The following is a 6,065-nucleotide window of genomic DNA, read 5'->3' on the forward strand; positions in this document are numbered from 1 at the left end:
GCCCGATTGGGCCCGTGGCAGTGGTTTGGGGCTCGGGCCTGGGTCGACCCGCTGGGCCGGGCCTGCACCCCAGTCCCCAGACCAAGCCCGCCTCTGTTTACGGGGGGGGGGGGGTCCGGGGCTGGGGAGGGGGCGCCGATCTCCAGGCTGCCTCCCACACCTCCCGGAGGGGGGCCGGCCACACCCCTCCGGAGAGCCCGCTGGCGCCCCCCCAGGTCTGGAATCCTGGGGTCGAATGCCAGCCCTGGGCTGGCAGCGAGGCGGGGAGTGGAGAGGGTTAAGGCGATTGCGGGGGGAGGGGGCAGAGATCTATAAATACCGCGTCGTGGGCGCCTGGGCCGACCGCAGGGCAAGTTCCCGCCCTCCCCCCGGGGTGGTTTTCCTCTTCTTCCCACCAGACCAGCCCTACCCACTGCGTGCCAGGCGGTGCCCCAACCTCTTCCCACTCCCCTTGCGATTCAAGCCAGCCTGGATGGTGTCACATCCGGGTGTGACACCTGTCCCTGTGTCTGCCCACCCCAGCGCGCACGCGCGCGCTCTCACACACACACACACACACACACACACACACACACACACACACACTGGGGCTTGAACTCAGGGCCTGGAACTCAGCTTTATCTGCTCAAGATTTGGCGCTCTACCGCTTGAATCACACCTTCACTTCCAGCTTTTGGTTTGGTTTGATTGTTTTTTGTTTTGTTTTGCTGGTTAGGGAGATACGAGTTGCAGGCACTTTTCTGCCCAAGCTGGCCTTCAAACCACCATAATCCTCAGCTCTCAGCCTCCAGAGTAGCTAGGATTACAACTGTAATCTCTTGGCTCCTGTAATCTCTTCCCACTTGGCTGTGGGAAGAGCGCTTTCTGGGTTAGGCCTTTGGGTTTTTCACAGCAGCCCCACTGAGTAGATGAGAAAACAGATTTCGGGATGAAGGGACACTAGCCCTTCCAGGGAGAGCAGCCGTATTAGGAGACCGCTTAGGAAGTGTGCCTGAATGAATGTGTCTACGTCTGCATCTGGGGGCAGTTTTATCCATTTAACTGTTACAGCCTGTTGTCCTGTGCCATTATCGTTTTGAACACAAGCAGATTAAGTAACTTACTTGAGGGCACCCAAGTAAGTTCCTCCTCTTCAGAGGAGTCGGGGATGCTGAGTGCTGATGGCTCATGCCTTTAAATCCTAGCTGCTCAAGAGGTGGAGATCTGAGGATCACAGTTCAAAGCCAGTCTGGGCAGGAAAGTCTGTGAAACTCTCTCCAATTAACCACTAGCCTTCATCAAAAATAGCTCAGGGACAGTGCCCAGGCCTGAGTTCAAGCCCCACAAACCCCGCCTCTCCCCCCCACCCCTCCCCATATGGAAGCCAAGGGTTTTGTGCATCGGGCTCAGGCCTATCTGTAATCCCAGCTGCTCAGCAGTCTGAGATCTGCAGGATCAAATTGGAGGACAGCGCCATTTCAATCAATTTGCCAGGCAGGGGAGTTTCCCTAACTGGTCCTAGATATGTAGGAGGCTGTAGATAGGAGGATCATGATCTGAGGCCATCCTCAAAAAATAACATGAGACTTTATCTGAAAAAGAACTAAAGTAGCCAGGCACTGGTAGTTCACATCTGTAATCCTAGCCACTCAGAAGGCTGAAATCTGAGGATCAGGGTTCTAAACCAGCCCAGGCAGGAAAACCTGTAGACTCTTATCTCCAATCACCTACTCAAAAGCCAGAAATGGAACTGTGGCTCAAAGTGGTAGAGTGCTAGCTTTGAGCATAAAGGCTCAGCCACAGTGCCCAGACCCTGAGTTCAAGCCCCCAAGATTAATAACATAATAATAACCAAAGCAAGTATGGGTTGAGGATGTGGCTCAAGAGATAGAGTGCCGGGCTGGGAAGGTGGCTCAGTGGTAGAGCGCTTCCCTTGCATGCCTGAGGCCCTGGGTTCGATTCCTCAGCACCACATAAGCAGAAAAAGCTGGAAGTGGTGCTGTGGCTCAAGTGGTAGAGCGCTCGCCTTGAGCTGAAGAGCTGAGGGACAGTGCCCAGGCCCAGAGTTCAAGCCCCATGACCAACAAAAAAAAAGAAGAAAAAGAAGAAGAAAAGGTGAGGGAGGAGCCAGGGTTTGCTCTCCTTGAATCTATTCGAATATGTTGCATAGAGGGCACTGGCTCATGGGCATATCTTTCTGAACACATACAAGAAGCTGTGGTTGAGTCTATGTACACAAGCCTCTGCATGTCATCAACCACCAAGAGACTTTGCACCAATCCCCACTGCTCCCTACTGCTCCCCACTGCCTCACCTGTCCAACCTGGGACTGGCCTCTTAGTAGTCCAGATGAGTAGGCCTCAAAAATAGGCCCAGACAAGAGGAAGTGTACTCATTACCTCACTCATGTAACTGTAACCCTCTGTATAGTATCTTTACAAAAAAAAAAATAAATAGGCCCAGAAACCTGGGCTGCTCATTTTCCTCTAAAATTTATTCTACTCCTTACTGAGTACAATTTTTTTGTTTTGTTTTGTTTTGGTCAGTCGTGCGGCTTGAACTCTGGGCCTGGGCACCATCCCTCAGCTCTTCAGCTCAAGGCGAGCGCTCTACCGCTTGAGCTACAGCGCCACTTCCAGTTTTTTGAGTGGTTTATTGGAGATAAGAGTCTCACGGACTTTCCTACCCGAGTTGGCTTTGAACCATGATCCTCAGATCTCAGCCTCCTGAGTAGTAGGATTACAGGCGTGAGCCACCGGCGCCTGGCATGAGTACAATTTTTGTTCTAACAAGTTCGATGCCAACTTAAAAATAAGACATCCTTTTTCAAGATTCCCTTGCAGCTTGTCGCATGACTCAGTTTGCCCAATGAGAAGAAAGTAAAACTCTGGGGAAGAGGAAAGCTTATCAAGGAACAGCCGTTGTGCTAAGGGGAGACAAAAGCACAGAAGATATCAGAAAGGTTAAAAATACCGTGAGCAAAGCCGGGCGCTGGTGGCTCACGCCTGTAATCCTAGCTACTCAGGAGGCTGAGATCTGAGGATCACGGTTCAAAGCCAGCCCGGGCAGGAAAGACCGTGAGACTCCTATCTCCAATAAACCACCAGAAAACCGGAAGTGGTGCTGTGGCTCAAGTGGTAGAGCGCTCGCCTTGAGCTGAAGAGCTGAGGGACAGCGCCCAGGCCCAGAGTTCAAGCCCCACGACCGACAAAAAAAAAAAAAAAATACCGTGAGCAGCCGGGCACCAGTGGCTCACGCCTGTAATCCTAGCTCCAGTCCATGAGACACTTATCTCCAATAAGTTAATGAAAAAAAAAAAAAAAAAAAGAAGTGGGAAGTGGAGCTGTGGCTCAAGTGGTAAAGCACTAGCCTTGAGCAAAAACAAGCTCAGAGACAGTGTCCAGGATCTGAGTTCAAGCCCCAGGATCAACAAAAACTTCCCTCTCAGGGAAGACAGGGGATAAACCCATGAACCCAGAGACCTAATCTCCATCTAAGTATTGAACTCAGTACTAATTGAACATACGTTCATAGGGTCAGCGTCCCTCTGTGGTCATTGTGGTCAGATGGAATTGAGACACTGTCTAGACAGGTATAGGACATCTTACCACAATTTCAGACCTCAAAGGCAGGCTCAGGCATCTCAATGGTGAGAGACCTGTACCTAATCCTCCCCAACGAGGCATCCTTTGGAGCTCTACCACCTGAGCCACAGAACCACTTCTGGCTTTTTGGTGGCTCATTGGGAGATGAGAGTCTCATGGACTTTCTGCCCAGGATGGCTTCAAACTGTGATTCTCAGATCTCAGCATCCTGATTAGGAGTATAGATTTAGACCACCTGTATTCTTTTTTTTTAATATGATTTTTATTGAGATTAGGTGATTACATAAATTTCACAAATTTCACAGAATTGTGAGATAGTGATACTTAGTTAAAGTCACAAACACATTTTAACTTTCACAAGGCAAATGGTCATTACCATGGTCTATAAAGTTTGTGAATGGGGCTGGGAAGGTGGCTCAGTGGTAGAGTGCTTGCTTTGCATGCATGAGGCCCTGGGTTCGATTCCCCAGCATCACATAAGCAAAAAGAAAAAAGCCGGAAGTGGCGCTGTGGCTCAAGTGGTAGAGCTAGCCCTGAGCTGAAGAGCTGAGGGACAGCGCCCAGGCCCAGAGTTCAGGCCCCACAACTGGACCCAAAAAAATAAATAAAGTTTGTGGATTCTGTGAACTTTGACAATACAACTATTTCTTCCATATCAGGTGATATTTACATTTCTTTCCTTTTGCTTAGTGTAAACTGTTCCTTCTTTCCCTCTCATTCCTTCCCTCCCATCGCTGCCTTTGAGTTGCTTAGTTCATTTTCCTCAATGTCCAGTGCAGCTGATGGACCCCTCTGTTGTATGTTTCCCCTTTTCCCTATGATTCTGTGTCCTCCTCCTAGCTTCCCTCAGATGTGCGCATATATGTATACCACCTGTATTCTTAACCTGCCACCTGTATTCTTAACCTGCTAACTCCCATAGTTTCCCTTGTAGCTTGTTTCTGCCCCTTGGATTTTGTCTTCCTGTACGGGCTAAACCCAGAGCCTCAGATCTTAGCTTCCTAAGTTAGGATTACAGGGCTAAGCCACCAGCATCTAGCTCTGTTATCTTCCTTTATTTGTTGTTGTTGGTTTGAACTTAGCACCTGGACACTGTCCTTTAATTGTATCACTCAAAGCTAGTGCTCTTCTACTTGAACCACAGCACCACTTCCGGTTTCCTTGGTGGTGAATTAGAGATTAGTGTTTCATGGACTTTCCTGCCCAGGCTGGCTTTGAACCTCCGTCCTCAGATCTTAGTACTTGTCTTCTTCCATTTTTGAAGTTAGCAGTTGCTAATGATGACATCTGGCATTTGCTTTCTTGGAGCGGGACATTTAACACAATAGCACATCCTCTTTCCTGGCTTCCCATGATGAGCTCATGGCCAACAGAGCTCCTAAAGAAATCTTTACAATCAGCCTTTCATTGGCAACATGACTCCTCACAGACATGCATCAGACCTCTGTCATCTTAGGGGGAATTTCAGCAGCAATAGAAGTTTTCTCTGTTGCTGGGCTCTGTGGCTCATGCCTGAAATCCTAGCTACTCAGAAGGCTGAGATCTGAGGATCGTGGTTCAAAGTCTGCTTGGGCAGCAAAGTCTGTGAGATTCTTATCTCCCATTAACCACTAAAAAGCCAGAAGTGGAGGTGTGGTTCAAGTGGTAGAATGCCAGCATTCAGTGAAAATGTTTAGGGACCATGCCCAGGCCCTGAGTTCAAATCCCAGTACCAGCACACACACACACACACACACACACACACACACACACACACACACACACACACACACACTCACCCCAAGTTTCTTGGCTTTATTACACATGAGCCTCTATACTTCATACCCTTCATAAATATTCACACCACCCTGTTTCTCTTTCCATAGGGAGTCCATTGTAAGGTGTCCCCACTAAACTGGGCAGATCTATGCATTTCCTTGGCTCCTTTAACGTTCAGTTTCCAACCTTAACTCTGCTTGCCCTCTGTCATGTCTGTCATAATCCTTGAGAGTTATTAAATCTCTCTGGGTGTGTGTGGGGGAGAGTTTGGCAGGAACTCTAGCTCCTTCTCCTCTGCTCTTCCTCACAGCCTCCTTCATTCCTCACTGCTGATACAACAGGGCGACGTTAAATACTTGTGGGAGTGGCATGCAGGCAGTAGGTTGGAGATATTAGGGTCCTTGCAGCTTCTGGAGGCACTGGTTCTCACCTAGAGAGCAAGAAGTGTCTTCCCTTAGCAGAGGAGTTTCCCTTAGCAGGAAAACTTAAGAAACGCAGCGTCACCAGGGATCAGGGACTAACACGTAGATTCCAAGTTCTTCCAATCAAGGTTGCCATAGGTTCTGGCTCTCCAGAGCCCCCTGTGGCAGGTAAATAGAACAGCAGTGCTTCCTTTCCCATCCATTCCAGGGGCTTTATCAACCAACCTTCCCTCTCCCTGAAACTGGTCACTCTTTCTAGAAAGATTTTTCTGCTTCTGGAGCCCTGCCCTTGCTTGCTTTT

The sequence above is a fragment of the Dipodomys spectabilis genome, unplaced genomic scaffold (genome assembly GCF_019054845.1).
Source record: "Dipodomys spectabilis isolate Male_0828 unplaced genomic scaffold, ASM1905484v1 ptg000219l, whole genome shotgun sequence".
Taxonomy (NCBI): Eukaryota; Metazoa; Chordata; class Mammalia; order Rodentia; family Heteromyidae; genus Dipodomys; species Dipodomys spectabilis.